Source organism: Plecotus auritus (assembly GCF_963455305.1).
Source record: "Plecotus auritus genome assembly, chromosome: X".
Taxonomy (NCBI): domain Eukaryota; kingdom Metazoa; phylum Chordata; class Mammalia; order Chiroptera; family Vespertilionidae; genus Plecotus; species Plecotus auritus.
In genome coordinates this window covers 18,654,765-18,675,102 of record NC_137784.1, presented here as the reverse complement: position 1 = coordinate 18,675,102, position 20,338 = coordinate 18,654,765, and positions in this window count along the sequence as shown.

Genomic DNA, 20,338 nt, shown 5'->3' with positions numbered 1-20,338 from the left:
AGCTTACTCCCTCAACCACCACTATACCTTCAGTTCTTTAATTCTATGTGATTTTTTTCTGTTTCCCATGTGTCTGCTGTCCTCACTTCCTTTTTCTCAATTTAAATCCCATACTCAATTATTATTAGTCATTCTTTCCTTACACAAATCCTCAAATCTCCCGCCTTTCTGTCAGAAAGTCATACTTTCTTGGACATACTATAACTGATTAAATCCACTTTACTGCCTAGTCCTTGATGACATCCACATAGTTAAATAGAGCTGGAGCAAATCACATACCATGACATTTAGGCCCACTTAAATTCACTTTATGTGATCCTCATGCTGTCCAGTAATCACGCTATACTAGTATTTCCCTAGTCCAGTGGTCAGCAAACTCATTAGTCAACAGAGCCAAATAGTAACAGTACAACGATTGAAATTTCTTTTGAGAGCCAAATTTTGTAAACTTAAACTTCTTCTAACGCCACTTCTTCAAAATAGACTCGCCCAGGCCGTGGTGTTTTGTGGAAGAGTCACACTCAAGGGGCCAAAGAGTTGCATGTGGCTCACGGCCGCAGTTTGCCGACCATGGCCCTAGTCCATTCTCTCCGAGAGGACTAGTTTATAATTCTTTCTTTCTCTTCACATTCCCAATACTTCCTTTTCTGTTATCACACTCAGCTGATGACACTGTATCCCATGTCACCGAAATAAAAAAGCAATTAAAAAATCACAAGTTGCCTCTACCAAATGTACCCATTTACTTGTATGCTCTACAATCTTCAAATGGTCGATTTTCTATTCTCATGTTAATAGTATGCATTTATTTTTCTATATATTTAATCAGACTCAATTATCATAGTTCCTTAGGATGCAATGAGAAGATGAATATCCAAAATACATTCTTTCAGAAGTTTTGTAATGTTCCTATAGTTCAAGAAGTACAAAGAAAAGTCAGTTGGTGGCTCTTAACTGATCAAATGTTTATGTATATACTTTTGAAGAGACTAGCCATTGTAAATGCAAGATTCACGCTTCTGAGCTGTTCAGTCTCCTCAGTGAATGCTCAGAATGACAAGTTTAAAGCATCTGTGACTTCATTAGCTCCCCACCTGTTTTCCAATGGTTATCAAGTAGCAAAGTCAAAAGAAAATCAATTACTTCCTTTTCCTATCCCACAGGGAAAGACAATTTGCGAAACAATCACCAGTGTCCAATTGCAATTGGCATTTTATGGCAACACACTATTTCCAAACTGACTTTAGTTTAAATTACCTGGAAAATTAAAGTAAGGTCGATTTGGGACAGGATGCCTAATCAGTCTAATAGGCTTTGTTTCACTTTGAGCAGAATAGATATTACTGTATACATAAATAAATAAGTACTTTATAAGGAAAAACATCATTTTAATAGTAGAAATCAATATTATCATTAGAATATATGATCATAGTTAATGTATATTCATATAAATAAATTTCTCAGGATAGGGAATCTCATCAAATAAGTTAATGCTATTTATTTTTTCAATTATGTACTTCCTTGCTTTGAAAATGGAAAACTTATCCTAAAGCAGATTGCTCAGTTTCCTTACAAATGTGATCATTCCTTTTTGTTAGAGTAACTTATACTTCTGTAACATTTAAAAAGCTTTAGATTTTTCTAAAATGCTTTACATGTAAAATATCATCCTCTAAGTCTAAAATATACTAATAATACCTATATTGGCACAGATCTTTAATATTTACAATGTACTTTTAAATACATCAACTTTATTTTTATACATAAGAAGAAGGCTTTTAATCACAGCTGCTATACTGTTAGGAAGAACCCAGATTTGGGGGAGAGGATGGGAAAATTAATTCTACTGATTGCATTCCATGGTTATACACTATTATCTGATTTTTTTGTGTTTTAATAAATATCCCACATCCCGCCTGGTTCTCTTTTTTCCTTTATCCATGCTAGGGAGAGCCACTAGGAAGCATCAAGAAGAAGTAACTGCCAATGACATAATCTATTTAGGCCCTGCTGGCTTGGTTCAGTGGTTGAGCGTCGACCTATGCACCAGGAGGGATTCCAGGTTAGGGCACATGTCCTGGTTGTGGGCTCGATCCCCAATGAGGGTTATGCAGGAGTTAGCCAATCAATGATTCTCTCTCATCATTGATGTTTCTATTTCTCTCCCTTTCCCTCTCTAAAATCAATAAAAATATATTTTAAAAAAAGAAGAAAAAGAAACAGTGAGCTGCTAGATCTGATGGTTTCCACCAATTTACTCCTTTGCATGTCCTGCCACCATGATTCAATGTGGACTGCATTCCTCTTAATCTTCCAGCTTTCTCTTTAGTCACATTCTAAAACATCCATTTTGGCTTCAGTTGAGGTCTCATCACAATGAATAGAGATCCAAATACAAGTAAAATTAAGATTGTTGTGTTAATCTAATGGAAAAAGAAAGACCTAAACCATTTTTATTATTATAGTACTAAGCATAAAGTTAATATCACATTTATTATTTTAGTAATTGTGACATTAAAATATTAGGTATAAAGCATAGTGTTAGTTGGATATTTTTTTTCTAAGTTTCATTTTTAGCTGTCTCTTCATAATTTTCCTCATAGTTCTTAAATTCTCTCTTACCTGCCTGGTGGAATAGAACATATTTTCATATTCAAGTCAATGTTTGATAAATATCTTGAGTTACCCAGTGAGTTAAATAATAAGAAGGGAATGTGACCCAAAATTAGATATTGTTCAATTATAAAATATCAATAAAATGGATATTCAAGAAATAGTAGATGTTTCACGAGGCAATTTGAGGGAGAAAGGAGAAGAAATGCATAGCAGAGCATTAGAACTCTTTAATCCCTATAAACTGCAAGAATGATAAAAAAAACAACTGTGTGCACATTAGTTCAAATACATTACCATGGCTATTATAAAAATAATTAAAATTAACAAGTGTTGTTGAGGATGTGGAAAATTGGAACCCTGATGCGTTGCTAATGGGAATGTAAAATGGTGAAGCCACTAGGGAAAGCAGTGTTGTAGTTGCTCAAAAAGTTAAACATAGAATTACCATATGGTCCAGCAATTGCACCTCTAGGTATATTCCCAAAAGAATTAATAGCAGGAACTCAAACAGATATTTGTACACAATGTTCATAGCCGCATTATACATAATAGCCAAAAGGTGGAAACAACCAGTGTCCATTGACAGATGAATGGATAAACAAAATATGGTGTGTGTGTATGTTTGTACATATTTATGTTTATGTATATATTTACATATATTTACATATATACATATTTACATAAACATATATTCATGCAACAATGGGGTCCCTTGGCCTGGCCTGCGGGATAAGACTGAAACAAGCTCTCTGACATCCCCTGAGGGGTCCCGGATTGAGAGAGGGTGCAGGCCAGGCCGAGGGACCCTACAGGTGCACGATTGGAGCTGGGAAGGAACGCGGGAGGTTGGCCGGGGAGGGACTACAGGAGGGCTCCAGGACTTGTCCAGTCTATCTCACTCAGTCCCGATCAGCTAGACCCCCAGCAACAAGCTAACCTACTGGTTGGAGCATCTGCCCCCTGGTGGTCATTGCATGTCATGCGAGCAGTTGAGCAGCCTTAGCATATCATTAGCATATTACGCTTTGATTGGTTGAATGGCCAACCTGGCACTTAGCATATTAAGCTTTTATTATATAGGATACATATTTACATATATATAAAAACATGTATGTTTATGTATATTTTTCACATACATATTTGCATATATACATAAAAATATATTTTATATATGTATCTATAATTAAATGGATATAGATACATCTATATATATAAAAGACTAAGCTACCATTCAACCCTTTGACTATTTGACCAATAGCTATGATGCACACTGACCACCAGGGGGCAGACGCTCAACGCACAGGCATGGAAACATGGAACAAACTGATGAATCTCAGAGGGAAGTGGGGAGAATGGGAAGAGATTAATCAAAGATCTTATATGCATACTAGAGGCTCAGTGCATGGATTTGTGCACTGGTGGGGTCCCTCGGCCTGGCCTGCAGGAACTAGCTCTCCAACATTCCCCAAGGAGGCCAGGCTGAGGGACCCCACCAGTGCATAAATCTGTGCACCGGACCTCTAGTATTTATATATTTACATATATACATAAATGTGTATGTGTATATATTTATATACATGCATATAGATGTACTATGTAATACTATTAAGCTTCAAAAAGGAATAAAATCCTGATATAGTAAAACATGGATGAAAGTTAAAACCATGATGCTAAGTGAAATAAGATACAAAAGGACAATTGTCGTATGATTCCACTTATATGAGGTATCTAGGATAAGCAAATTCATCCAGGCAGAAATAAAATGATGGTTGCCAGAGACTGGCAGGAGGACAGAATGGGAATTATTGTTTAAAGGCATGGAATTTCTGTTCTGGATGATGAAAAGTCCTGGAAATGGGTAATGGTGATGGTTGCATAACATTGCAAATGAAGTTAATGCCACTCAATTGTGCACTTAAAGATGGTCAAAGTGGTAAGTTTTGTGTAAATTTCACCACGATACAAATAAATCAAGTGTGCAGGAGAAAATAGCACAAGGATGGAATTTGCATCCTCATGTGACACTTTAAGAAAACCAAGGGGATCATTTTTAGGGAATATTTTACAGATTGGTTTATACTGCCATTCTCAGAACTTCTGTTAGGCACAGAGAACAAACCCATAGAGTTATAATAATAACATATTAAGAGCAGCTTCCTCTCACCACCTATTAGTCTGAATAAAAATTGTGTTGAAAATGGCCAAGGAGGAACTCTGTGATTAGAACCTGGGACCCTTCCTGCTGTACCCCATTTCCCCCCACCGTTAGTCAGAAATCTCAGATTCTAGATAATAGGTATGTTAAAAATGGAGACCATTTGCCCTAGCTGGTTTGGCTCAGTGGACAGAATGTTTGGCTCAGGCCCGCAGACCAAAGGGTCACAGGTTTGATTTAGATCAAGGGCATGTACCTTGGTTTCAGGCTCTCTTTCACATAGATGTTTTTCTCTCTCTATCTCTCCCTCTCTTCCACTCTCTCTAAAAAAATTAAAATAAATAAATAAATACCATTTGGTAAACAGGATATTAGGATATCTTATTGGCAAGTAGATTCCATTCTGCATAGAAGTAGCTGGTTCTCAGATCGGGTAAATCTCAAAGTAAAAGCTTTCAAAATTATTTTTGAAGCTGGACCTGACCTTTTCTCTTTCACTAATTCATTTTCCCTTCCACCACAATATTCCCAGTTGCACGAGGTGTGATTCGGTTTATAAAGCATTTTGTCTGAAAAGACAGGAAAAAATGATCTCATTGTTGCAACCATTTATCTTTTGCCCAGAGAGGTTTGTGATATTAACTATTCCAGTGTATTTGTCTCATTCTTCACAATTCTTTATAGGTTATGTTACTAGCTGGTGTCCCAGATAGAGCTTTAACAACCAAAATACATTCCACAGACCGTCCAAATTTTATTATGTTTACAAGTATGGGTGTAGAGAGTTCTTAGATCTCCTCAGATCTTAATACAAGGAGGTTAACTCAATTAGCTGTGAATAGTAAAAAGAAATAACTCTTATGCAAATGCCTGAACATTCAAAACCTACTTGATGCAAATATTAACCTTTAAAGGGAGAGAGAAAATATTCTATACATGAGCACGTCCTAACTGCATGATTATTAATATATAATTCAATGGAGCATAAAACCAATTTGGGAAAAATGGTTGAGGATATAAATGCCTTAGTGGACATAGTGGAAATGCCAAAGAAATAGATAAGAGCTTCCTGGATGTTCATCTGCTCTCTATCCCAAGTAGCAGCCCATAGCCTAATGTCATATAATACAGAAGAAAATTTAAAAGCTCACTTTTATTAAAAAAGCCTGAAATCTCCTGATTTTAATATGTTTTTATCCTTAAATTTTCTTTTTCAATCAACATTATTAATTTTTAAATATAACATATATATGCATGTAAATTATTATTTATAATCCATCTACCTGTACTACATTGAGATAAAAAATAAAGCCTTCTAATAAGAATGTAAACCTAGGACAGTGGCCACAGAAGTCAGAACCTGCTAAGGAGTACGTAACAGCTCACCTGCCCAATCAACTAGCTCTGAAAATGGATAGTGCTGGAGCATTGGGCCTATACCTGGCTGTTGCGGATAGTCAGTGACAAGGGCTAAGCAGGACCAGTAGGAGGGTCCTTGGGTGAGACTGGAAGCCTAGGGCAGTGGAGCCACCACAGGTACAGATCTTGATGGTAATAGCAAAGAAAAAAGTAAATCAAAGTGGGAAAGGACATTTAAAAAATACTAGTTAACAAAATGAAATTTTAATTTAAAAAGGTGATGCCACAGCCCTTGCTAGGGTTGCTCACTTGGTTAGAGCATCGTCTTGATACGCCAAGGTTGTGGGTTTGATCTTCTGTCAGGGCACATACAAGAAACAGCTAATGAATACATAAATAAGTGGAACAACAACATGTTTCTCTCTCTCTCTCTCTCTCTCTCTCTCTCTCAACTCAATCAATAATTTTTTTTTAAAAAGATGATGTCACAAAAATAATTACTGTTTTAATGCCCTTGTCATCTTGTTGAATAGCTGCTATTGTCTGTATGTTCTATTGGAAACGTTGAAATAATCATTTGTCTTTCCCCATGTTTAATGTTAATCTTTTGATTTGGAATAGTTTCCCTTCATGAAGCTGTATGAGTTTTGCTTTTTATTTTAGGATGAGAGTGTATGTGTGTGTACTATTTATCCTTCCTTATTTGAAAATCCCAAAGGTAGTTAAATTATACATTAGTATCTAAGAGACTGTTACAAATGAAGAACCTCTCTTAGAAAGAACTGCATTATTCATCTAATATACAGTTTTAATTACTACTAACTTGCTTCCTTTAAAGATTAAACTTCTTCCACGATTGTGCTGATTACTGAAGCAGTGAAAAAAAATTTTTTTTGGGTCAAATCTACATTAGTTCAATATGTTGAAGGATACTAACATTTATGTATTTCAGTATTCAGATTTAATTTATTTTATACATACATGTGATACTAAATTTATTTTCTCAACAAATGAAATATTGTTAAAGAGTTATTTAGTTGCTTTAATTAATAAAGATTAATTAAAAGTTCTTAATTTTTCATAATATTTAATATACAAAACTTGATTTTATTACAACTTTATGGACTGTGGATTATAAGCACATATCATAATTACATGCTATAATATACATGGTATGGTGCTTTCTGTATATAGGTTCATGGTAATTTTATAAAACAGAAATGAAATTTTAGAAGAAAGTTTGAAATGTGTTTCATGGAATTTTAAAGATATCTTTGCAATTCAGTACAGGTTGTTTGTTTTTTATAGGCACTAATGCCTTTAACAGTATAAATGAGAGTAATGAACTTGCAATGCAATGCAGACTAACAGGGTTTGGTACACTTTCCTGAAAAAAAACATGCAACGTACTGCACACATATTGACATTTGTGTACAAACTAGAAGGGCCTTCATGTGTACATGGGATGATATTTGAGTTAGAGGGTTAATGACTCTTAGGTTTTCTCTTACCTGAAGAATGAGAAAGGATGGGTAGGCTTATCAGTTAGCTTTTTGGAAAGATACACAATGAGAAGAAAAAAACACATATACTGTATAATAAGCTCAAGGCAAGAAGAGATATTATGAGGAATGGTTAATATGCCTCTTAGATTGTGTTCTTTTCCAACCTCTTGAACGCTTGCCTAAATCCTAGCATAAGTCATAGTAATCAGAGAACAAATGAAAAACTAAAATGGATTTAACAAAAAAAGCAGATGCATTGTTAGAGCAATTTTTTATTCTCCTGACGAAATGAAGCAAGTGAAGTCTTCTGAAGGATAATATTGGCATGTTAGTGGCTTTGGCAATGACAGGAGATAATATTCTCATCTCAGACATAATCACTCTCAAAACCAGGCATTAGGCAACATGATGGAAGCATCAGCAGGCACCAGCGGCTGAAACAGTGCCTTTGGCAGGCATGAACAACAGCAGTAACTTCTGGGGGAAATGACAAAATCCTTGCTGCCTATTAGCATCAACAGAAAGAGAAAATCTCACAATAGGGAACTAAAGTATCTTAGTCAGATAATCGCTGCTGCCACCTTTTGGCTAAAAAGATACATGAGTCACTCTCTAGTACTGGAACCATTTTGAAGCATTTTAATGTAAATTATATTATTTCTGTTTCTCCTTCTCTGTTATTTGCTTCTAATATAGAAAGGGGGGAAATGATCTTTAATAAGTGTATTATGTATTCCTAGATTGTCTTCCCTCTTACAATCATCTATAACATTTTGCAATAAATATATTATTTAATGCATTCCTGACTTGAAGAAAAGGAAGGGGGTTTTCAATGGGGAGGAAAGTGGAAAAAGAGGGAGCAGTGAGCTGAAATAAACTGCAAATGTATGATGATATAGTGCTGAGAAGAAGAGTTTGACCATTGGGTCCCCCATAAGGTAAAGGATTAGAGGCTGAGATTCCATGGTAAGTAAACATCCTCAAAGGAGGAGAAAATATTCCAGCTTGGTTTTGCCTCTGAATTCATATTTCAGTCCTTGAGATTCCTAACATTACCATCAACCATGTATAATCTCATAACCACATATCACTGAAAACACAAGGAAACAAGCTGCAATGTGATCTACTCAGCAGAAGTAGCTTATTATGACTGATTTAGATGCCCAAGGACTTCAAAGATGGGGGGATGGGTGCGGGATGGATGGGGTCCATGGAGTAAATAAGGGACATCTTTAATACTTTCAACAAGAAAGATAAATTAAAAAAAAAAAAAAGATTGGAGCCCTAATTGGTTTGGCTCAGTGGATAGAGCATCGGCCTATGGACTAAAGGGTCCCAGGTTCGAATCCATCAAGGGCATGTACCTTGGTTGCGGGCACATCCCCAGTAGGGGGTGTGCAGGAAGCAGCCGATGATGTTTCTCTCTCATCTATGTTTCTAACTCTCTATCCCTCTTCCTCCCTCTCTGTAAAAAATCAATAAAATATATTTTAAAAAGATTGGAATCATCAACTGCATTAGGGAAATTTAAATTAAGATTTCACATGATACTATTTTGTATCCATGAGAGCTAAGTTAAAAATTCTGAGGTCAAAGTGGCATTCCCCATACTCCCTTCTCCTAAAAGTCTGCTGTCCCCCTAGGAGCCCACACAGGAGATAAAATGAGTCTTCTGAGCAGACACTTGACGAACTTGTTTCCTATAAGGAGCAGGGTCAGCCTCCAATTCAGGTTAGTGCAGACAGAGGCCAATAATTTAAAAATGGAACTACCTATGACCCAGCAATTCCACTTCTGGGTATATATACAAAAAGCCCATGCCGAAACCAGTTTGGCTCAGTGGACAGAGTGTCGGCCTGCGGACTGAAGGTCCCAGGTTCGACTCCAGTCAAGGGCACGTACCTTGGTTGCGGGCACATCCCCAGTGGGAGGTGTGCAGGAGGCAGCTGATGGATGTTTCTGGCTCTCTATCCCTCTCCCTTCCTCTCTGTAAAGTATCAATAAAATATATTTTTTTAAAAAAAGACCAATACACTAACTTGAAAGAATATATACACTCCAATGTTCACCGCAGCATTATTTACAATAGCCAAGATGTGAAAGCAACCCAAGTGTCCATGAATAAGATGAGTGGATAACAGTGGAATATTACTTGTCCATATAAAAGAATGAAATCTTACCATTTGCAACAGCATGGATGGATCTAGAGGTTATTATGCTCAGTGAAATAAGTCAGTCAGAGGAAAACAAACACCGTATGGTTTCACTTATATGTGGAGTCTAAAGAACAAAATAAACAACAAAAATAGAAACAGACTCATAGACACAGAGAGCAGACAGGTGGTTGCCAGAGGGGGGGGGGGAGAATCAAGAAACTGGGCGAAAGAGGTGAAGGGGTTAAGAAGTACAAATTGACAATTACAAAGTAGTCATAGGGATATAAAGTACAGCATAGGGATATAGTCAATACTATTGTAATAACTATGTATGGTGCCAATTGGGTACTGGAAATATTAGGGGAACACTTTGTAAAGTGTATGATTGTCTAACCCCTATGCTCTACACCTGAAACTAATACAAAATAATGTTGAAAATAATTGAAAAATAAAACATACACAAGGATAGAGGCCTTTGATGCATTTATTAACTGTACCCAGTAGAGGACATATTTCCACAACATTAGACACCCTCCTCCTTTCAGAAGAAGTGAGTAGCTGTGATGGAAAGAATGTGAAAATGTTTATTCTAATGTATTAAAGACTGTGTTGTTTAACTATTGGTTGAGTTATCAAAGGGAGTAATGTCTGTCTTCTCATATGTATGTCTTTTTTTAAAAAAAAAAACAACAACATTTATCTCCTTTGTGCTTCCCAGCAGGTGTAAGCTTCTTATCCTGATACTATTTACACTCCATTCTATGTTTTATTGGATATCAATAGGAGTTCTGTAAGGATGAAATCAGACATTGTAGAGAAAGAAGGCCAAATGGTTTTAGCTATGTGAGTAGCAGAGGAGCAAGCCAGTGAGCAATGAGAAATGTATGTGCATTTGAGTGTATGATCAGGGAAGAAAATGGGAAAGGGCTTCTGACACTTACTTGAATCAATTATTTGAAGAAGAAAACTCAAGGCAGCTCTTTTGCTCAGCTTTTTAGAAATGATTCTCCTAAGATGATACACAAGATAAAATTACCTATTTTTCAGTTGGTTGTTTTGATAGTATAAAGTCAGAGCCAATGAGTTACAACTTAATTCAGAAATCATCAGGGAGTCGGTAATCCTATATAATGAAAGCCTAATATACAAATCGACTGAACGGTGGAACAACCGGTTGCTATGACGTGCACTGACCACCAGGGGGCAGATGCTCAATGTAGGAGCTGCTCCCTGGTGGTCAGTGTGCTCCCACAGGGTGAGTGCTGCTCAGCCAGAAGCAGGGCTCACGGCTGACGAGTGCAGACACGGTAAGGAGAGAGGGGTCCCGGACTGTGAGAGCTCCAGACTGCAAGAGGAATGTCTGACTGCCGGCAGGAGGACATCCCCTGAGGGGTCCCAGACTGTGAGAGAGTGCAGGCCGGGCTGAGGGAACCCCCCCGTGCACAAATTTCGTGCACCAGGGCTCTAGTTTTTAAAATAAAAATCTTCTTTGATATTCTTTCCCCTCTGCTCTGACATATCAGCACCCTTGATGTCCTGTTCTAGGGTACTTAACATGGAATTATTTGAAGTGTTTAACCTTCCCTCCTTCAGTCTTATAATTGATGTTATTTTTCTCTTAGAAAAATCATCTATTATAAAAAAAAGATTATATTTTAAATGACTATAATGTGAAGATGGGGAAATGGATGGGTCAAATTAAGAAAGGATGACTGATTGAGGTTTAAATTAAAAATGAAGTATAAATGACATAAAATTGTTACATTTTCTAGATCCTATACTTTATATTTGAAGTGTACTTTTAGTGTTCTGGCTACTTCTGTAATTGCTGAAAAGGATATGTCCATTTAGAACTTTAAGGGTAAGCAGCCATTTCAAATATATTCTTCCCAAAGTAAGTTAATATTCATTTTATACCTCTTGGTTGCTTTAGATGACTCTACTTCCAAGGCATTTATTTAGCAGTCCTAGATAATATTTTGCACTAACGCAGACTACATTGCTATATCTATCTAGTCAGTTTTCCCAAACAAAATACCCATTTTAAGACAGTAAGCATTCAGTTACCATATCCAATATAATGTGACTACATGTGGCAAGGACTTTATTTGGACTAAGAGAGAAAAAGTTATTCAGTTACAATTATATGGCAGATTGTATTTTGCTAAAAGGACTAGAATCTTGATCCATCCCCATCAAGAGGTGGAGAATATTTCCACTCCTCTTGAACTTAAGACAATGGGTAGGAAGGGGTTTTGTGTCTACCTCCATGAAATGAAGTGACGTTGTATCCCTTCTGAAGCTGGGCCCTGAAAGAAGATATGACTTCTGAAAGACTTGGGACACAAGTCTTGGGAACCATGAACTAACTGACATGTAAGAAGTCTAGCTACCTTGAAGCTACCATGCTGGAAAAACGTTGTGGAGAGGCCACAAGGGGATAGAGGAAAAAGTCAAAGGGGCCCCATCTATTCCAGCCCTCAGATGTTTGCTTTTTTCCAAGCCCAGGCACCAGACATATGAGGGATATGCCTTCAGATTCCAGGCAGCCTTTGAGCTGCCTCAGCTGATACTGCATGGAACAGAGACAAATGTCCCTGCCAAGCCTTGCCTACACTGCAAATTTATGAGCAATCTGAATGTTTTTTAAGCCACTATGTTTTAGAGTGGTTGGTTACACACTAGCTGATGACTAGAAAAAACTGTTGAACTTCAGATATATTCATTTAATTGTTATATCTGAAAGAAGAATCCAGGAGACCTCTTTGTAATATATAGATTATAGATATATAGATTCTGAAAGAAAGCCTCTCAAGCCATCACGTGGGAAACTTACAGGGAAGTGAAGGGAAAGGAACTGGAATATATCTTCTTATAAATCATTTTTTACTGTTTTCCACCCAAATTGTATCCCAAATATTTGTCATACTATATGAAAATGTTTGTGTCATTCTATATATGTAAACCATGGCAAATGGGTAAAAACAAATAATGAGAGTTTTTCCCCCTAAAAATATAAATGAAGCCACTGGTTAGTTAATTGTATTAAACAGCAAATTAGACATATGGCAGGAGGCAGGAGGCCAGTCAGGTAAGGGGCTCAAAGCTCAGTTGATGCTCAGGAGTGTTAAAAACCCATTAAAAAGAGAGGTGAATCAAATGAGATTTGTAACTGTAAATCTTGCAAGGTAAAGTTACTAGGACTGATGAAGGTTTTGAGAGTAGTTCACAGAGGGTGGAACCAGCCATAGAAATTGAGATGGAATGATCAAGGAAAAGCATTATGGGGCAGTGTCATAGAAACCCGTAGATGTGGTCAAGTTAATATAGTAGTTGGTTCCCCCTTATCTGACAAAGATACATACCAAGACCCTCTGTGGCACAATACTGAACCCGAAATATATTATTCTTTCCTATACATACATACATGCATAGCTTTTCACTTAAAGGAAGCACTTTACGGCTTCTCTTTGGCATATCCAAATTGCCAGCATCACTACTCTTTGATTTGAACTGTGACTAAAAAATAAGGGGAAGTTGAACACAAGCACTACAATACTGCCACAGTCATCTGATCACCTAGAAAGCCACTAAATGACTAACAGAAAGGTGGGATATACACTGTTGAGACACAGAACAAAGGGATGATTGACATCCCAGGAGAGGCAGAGGGACAGAGTGGGAAAGTGTGAGATTGCCTCATGGCACTCAGAACAGCACTCAATTTAAAACTATGAATTATTTATTTCTGGTATTTTCCATTTAACATTTTCAGACTGTGGCTGACAACAGGTAGCTGAAACTGTGGAAAGCAAAACCAGGGATAATGGGGGACTACTGTACTACTTTGATATTGAGGGCAAAGAAGTGTCCATTGCATTTTGTCAACTTGACCTTTACAAGAGTAATTTCAAGAGTGATGGGACTATAAACAGAAGGGAATAAATGGCACAAAATTAGAGTCTCTAATATACATAATCTAATGAAGAAATGTCTTTGACTCCTGGGGTAGTTAGATTAGAAATGTAGAAATAATCTTTCTTTAGTATGACATCTCCTTTCCTATTTACCTGGATGTTGGATTGAAAAAGCTGGCAAGAGAAGAAATTAAGAATATGTGAGAGTGCCCTAGACAGTTTTGCTCAGTGGATAAAATGCCCATGGACTGAAGGGTACCAGGGTCCATTCTGGTCAAGCACACATACCTCGGTTGCAGGCACATGTGGGAAGAAACCAATCAATGTATCTCTCTCACATCGATGCTTCTCTCTCTGTATCTCTCCCCCTCCCTTCCACTCTCTCTAAAAATCAATGGAAAAATGTCCTTGGGTGAGGATTAAAAAAAAGAATATGTGAGAGAAAGGAGAGTAAATGGGAAAGGGGAAAGTACAGCTAATAGTTTACACACTCTCAGAAGTTGATTAGATGAAAAGCACTTCAGTACTTCATACTGAAACTCTGCAGGCATGGGCAGAACATTTACCTCATCTTCTTAAGCAAATTTATCTGTGAGAACTCCTTTGAAGTTCATGTTAGTCCTTCCAAAATTCAAGGAAAAAAATTTTTGCAGCCAGCAATCTATATTAGAATGTATATATCCTTATTTTAAAAATCACAGAATGCCACTGTGTAGCTAATGGCTTCCTCTGTGATTCCAGAATGGCAATTGTATTGTGTGAATATTTGAAAGTAAGGCGTTCGGCTAGCTCATGCCAAATATATATAAATCATTTTGGGATAGAATGTTGAGTGCATTAAAACTTGATAGATCTAGACATATGTTTTTAATGGATTATTCAACCTAATCCTATTTAATGTAACTCCTCAATATCACTTGAATATGACCATGTTCAGTGATTTCTATTATATATCATTACCTCTTCTCAGCCCACCCCCTATGCCCTAATGCCAACTCCACAGTTCCAAATCCTTAGCATGGTGTACAAGAGCCCCAGCGACCTTTCTAGGTTGATGTCCTGTCACTACACACTTTACAGTGCATGCAGACCTTTACTTGTATCACAGCTTTCTTTTTTTTTGCAATATGTGCCACACAGGCTCACTCTTTTTAAAAAAACACATTATTATTGATTTCAGAGAGGAAGGGAGAGGAAGATAGATATAGAAACATCAATGATGAGAGAATCATTGATGGGCTGCCTCCTGCACACCCCACAATGGGGATTAAGCCTGCAACCCGGCATGTGCTCTGACCAGAATCGAACCTCCTGGTTCATAGGTCGATGCTTAACCACTGAGCCATGCCAGCCGGGCTAAAATATATTATTTATATGTGAGATTTAAATATATGTAACTGCTTTAATAAAATTCGAGATTGTAAATAGATATTTGATCTTTCTGTCTAGATCTCCCTGAGGTGTTCTATTTAAAATGATAAAACTATTTATACATGAATGTGTGTGTGTGTGTGTGTGTGTGATTGGAATAATGGGGAATTAATTGATATTTGCACTTATACAGTATATTTCAGTGTCCACTGCCTTTGGGTAGTTCTCTCTGAACCCCTTTCTTATTTTTCCTGGTGCCTCTACTGGGATCTCTGAGCTTTACATCCTTCTTCTCTCCCTATCAAGATACATAGCTTTTATTGTTTTTAGAATTATCTACTGGAGGAGAAGCAAGGTACTTCATTGGACTATTTCTTTCCGGGGATTATTACAGTGCCAGGCAGGCATAATGCTCAGTGACTGTTAAGTTAATTAATTATATTACTTTTTATATTAACTACTTGATGAATCCCAAATTTCACTTTTTTCTTTTGTTTCACATCAGGTGGAATGCATACACGACTGATTCAGTAAGTCAGTCCACACGCTAAATACTTTGAAATTCCTAAGATGAAAGGTAGTATAAAACAGCCTGCTAGATGAAAATAATCATTTATCTTATAAACTTTGACTAGTTCTTTTGATACATCTCCATCGCCAAAAAAATAATATAAGTGAGGGGTTTTTTCATATATCAGTAAAACTCTGATCCTGTAGGAATATAAAAACATATTTTTTCCATTTCTATGAAAATATGTTGGCCACAAACTCAGATTTTCTGTGTGTGCATATTATATTCTTTCAGATCCCGAATATGAATCATGCTGTGTCACTACTAAAAACTTGCAAATTTATCACTCTCTATCACCAATTTAGTAAATTTCAGAATAATTAATTTCAAAAAATTGGTTGAGGTTAAAAATCTCTTAGCCTTTTCACTTTGTCAATTTACATATTATAAGGGTTATGATTAAGATTTTAGCATGTGAAAAGAGCTATAGTAACTGTACTAACCAATAATTGAAGTAATTTGTGAGCTTGATTCAGGCATTGAATTCAGTGACTATAAAAGACCATATGAAGCTTCAGAGAAATATTGTAAGGGTCTGTTCAGAATCTGTATAAATCAACCAGGTATAAAGCATTATAAATGTTTAAGCTTTTGTGATATAACCGGCTCTCTTATCTAGAAACATGATTTTAAAATAAATACTGTTATTGAGTTCAAATAAATCTACTTAGAAGTCTACAATTATTGGGGTAAATTGGAAAAGCAAATAACAAAGCATTTTTCATAAATTTCACCATTAAGAGGTACCATAGTTTTTTATTCAGAAGCTCAGTTTTACAAAATATATAATTTTATTTCTTAAGCACAGCTCTGCTGGATTTTAGATATTTTTATTGACTAATACTTTGTATAACCCTAGGAACTTTGCCTCAATCTTCAAAATATTTTATTTTTGTTTACCAATGATGTTAGTATAGTCATCTAGTATTTTTATGATATTTTTTTTAATTTCTTTATTGATTAAGGTATTACATATGTGTCCTTATCCCCCCATTACCCCCCACCTCCCATTTATGTCCCCACCCCCTGGTGTATTTTTAAAAATATTGATTTTTTACAGAGAGGAAGGGAGAGGGATAGAGAGTTAGAAACATGGATGAGAGAGAAACATTGGTCAGCTGCCTCCTGCACACTCTCTACTGGATATGTGCCCGCAACCAAGATACATGCCCTTGATCAGAATCGAACCTGGGACCCATGAGTCCGCAGGCCTACGCTGTATCCACTCAGCCAAACTGGTTAGGGCTTTAAAGCATTTTTAACCCATAACTGATTTATACTTTAACTTAGATTGTTAGATTCTCTTGAGAAAAATACCTGAAAATAATTAGTATTTACAACTCTTAGCTAAGAGTCAGGAAATAAAGACACTGAGGTTTCTATGAGAATTCAATTAAATTTAGTGAGTTATAGCTTGGTGCTTCTCAGCATATAAAAAAAGGGTTCACAAATCTCATCTTAATTACTTCCTCTCTCTCCTCCATGATGATTCGATTATTTGTTACAAAACCACATTTCCAAGTATCAGCCACTAAGTTTTGACATACATTTATTAAAATTTGTATTGTATGGTCATATTTCCACTTGTTAGTGGTGTAGAAGAATGGGGGGCATCACTGTTTTATCCCTCACTGTTCTGAAACTGTATCATTTCATTCTTTTGCAAAGTTACATTTTGTGTATTCTGCAGTCCACATTTAATACATTGCCTTAACACCTGGTCTATGTTCTTCCCAAAACAGAATAAAACAAAAAATACTGTATTTTACCAACAGATTGCATCAGCTTCCTTAGACACATTCAGCTGACATCTGTGACATTGTGAAGAAAGAAAAAAATTGTTCCCCAATTACATGTTAATAAGTCTTTGGTATTTCTTTCCTATTTATGTAAAGTAGGCTTAAAATTGTAGATATCTTACTAAAGGCTGGGTCTTCAGTATTCAGTAGTGCTACAGCGCCCCCTATAGGAAAGTTGAAACTAAGTATATATTGATCTGCTAACCCAGAAAAGGCAAAGAGGCTCTTTTTCTAAGCACCTTAAGTGTTCGTCATTTTATTCTATTCATTGGTTTATTTTTTTAGCAATATATATCTTTAAAGTTATTTTCCTTTTAAAGTGGAGGAAGGGAGGAGGAGGTGAAGGAGGAAGGAGAAAGAAGAAGAAAATGAGGATGAGAATGAGAATAGTGTGAGGTAGACTGATGCCAAAAAAAGTTAAGAAATATTTCATATACAGGTTAGGGCAAAAGTAGATTTACAGTTGTTTGTATAGCAAATATACAATAATTAATAAACAATACAATAATAAACTTTTGTGTATTCGCAACTGTAAACCTACTTTTTCCCCAACCTGTATGTAGTTCATAACAAGAGAAATCTAAATAAAAAGGAATATTTATGAAATATACTTTTAACCTGTTCCTGTCTAGTTTTCTTTTATTAGTCAAAATGTAATGTAAATGTACATGGGAAATGGGCAAGTTATGACTTTATGTACATACATGTTCAGTCCAAGAGGCTATAAATATAGTAATGCTAGACAAAGATTACTGCAAATTTCTTATGAGTGAATTTACATGTTAGAGTATTTTTGGTAAATGTCACTTATATATCTTATTAGACCAATTAGAAAATGAAACTGTGAATTAGAGAAAAGTTTAAAATGAACATGAATCACAACTTTTAGATATGCAATATTACACCCCTAACTTATACACATAATATGAAAATTTTGAAATTGCTGCCAAATAATAATTTTATTGGACAAAATTAATCATTTAATTAGAATGTGCTCTTATTTGACATGATGTCAATAAAATATCAATGATGTTTCTGCCTCATAGGAGTCAGTCATTCTGAAATCTTACATGGTAATTTTACTATCTTAGTAAGTATGTAAAAGCTCAGCTCAGTTCATTACAACATAATTCAAATTATCATTATTTCTCAATGACTGAGGTTCTAATGCATGAGGGTTGTTGTGTAATAATATGTTGTGTTCCTCAAAGTAAGTTTGCTTTACCAAAAACAATGAAATATTTTGTTTAAAAAGTACTAATAACCTAAATTATGTATTCAGCCTACTAGTGTAGTCCAAGTGCCTATGAATACCTATGTACAATATCATTTCAGAGTTACCTCAGTTCCATACTAATTACTCACTCTTTCATCATCATAATAAATAAAGTGATGATTTAGTGCCATCTCAGTTTAAGGAGTAGGCATAAATAAAGTAAGCATACAAGTTATATGTACATGCATTGATGTCAGTCTTCCTTGATATGTCTGTGTAGGGATCACTGTCTGCCTTTATTTGCAAACATCTATGGCAGTGATAAGATATGAAAGGGCAGTGTAGAGTATCTGTGGTTGTTTGTCCAACTTCTCCTCATAATTGTGTATGAGTGTAGACATGGATTCACATATATCTGTTTATGGCTACACATATTGCCTCTGGAAAACCCTTCCAAATAAGCTTTGCTACGAGAGACAGTGGAGGGATACTTCAAATTATATAAAGCTACACTTTATACAACATTTGCATGAAGGTAACACTAGCAATAGCAGAGCATGGCCATATTCCCCTTGTAGCAATGGTGTTCAATAATACAGGGTGTCCCAAAAATGTATACATACTTTAACAGCTGATAGCATAATTTTGAAAATGAAACGTATTTTAATAAACACTGCCTTTATAATTATTCAAAGTGTGTGTATACATTTTTGGAGGACACTCTATATATCTTTATGTGTTAATTTAAAATAAAGTATTTACAATTCAATTGCTTGATGTTCTTTTTTCCAAGATTTCAAGTAGCATAAGCATTCACAAGAGATGCATCATATTTATCTTGAGCTTTGTGTTCATTTGACACTCCCTGAGATGTGTCTATGGGTCTCCATTTTGAACAACGCGGGCAAAATAATACCTCTTCTATGAACCTCACATCTATCCACTAATAAGGGGACTCCTTAGTTTAAAATTTGTGTTGGACTTTTAAAATGCCTTTCTTTTTTTTTTCTTTATTAACTCAATTTTTATTTTTTTATTTTATTTATTTTTTTGTTGTTGTTGAGGACTTTCTTTTTTTTTCTTTTAAGTTTTTTTTAATTGTTTGAAGTATTACAAATAGTAGTACATATGTCTCTTTTTTCCCCATTGACCTCCCCCCAGCCTCCCCTTCCCCCAGTGCATGCCTTTACCTGCCCCCCCCCCCAGTGTATTTTATCCATTGGTTATGCTTATATGCATGCGTACAAGTCCTTCAGTTGATCTCTTACAGCCCCCCCCCCAAAACCTTCTCTGCCTTCCTGCTGTAGTTTGACAGTCTGTTCAATGCTTCTTTGCTTCTGTATCTATTTTTCCCCCTTTTCTTTCCTTTAAAAAATCTTGCCTCTGCAGACTAGAAATAAACGTATAATAACAAAAAATGTTTGAGTCCCAATTTCAATGTCCAACAGTTCTGAGTCCCCGTTTCAATGTCAAACAGTTTCTTATGTGTACATGTCAGCAATGATATCTGGATGGTGGGCACATGGTGGCAATGCAGGTCCAACCCTCTCTGGTTTGGTCCTAGGCAACCTGCTGCGTCGCACAGCTTCTGACTGCTAGTGTGGCAAGGCGTCGTCAGCGTCTCCCATCTCTGGACTGTTTCTCCTCTTGTCTTTGTGGTTGGAGCAGACCTG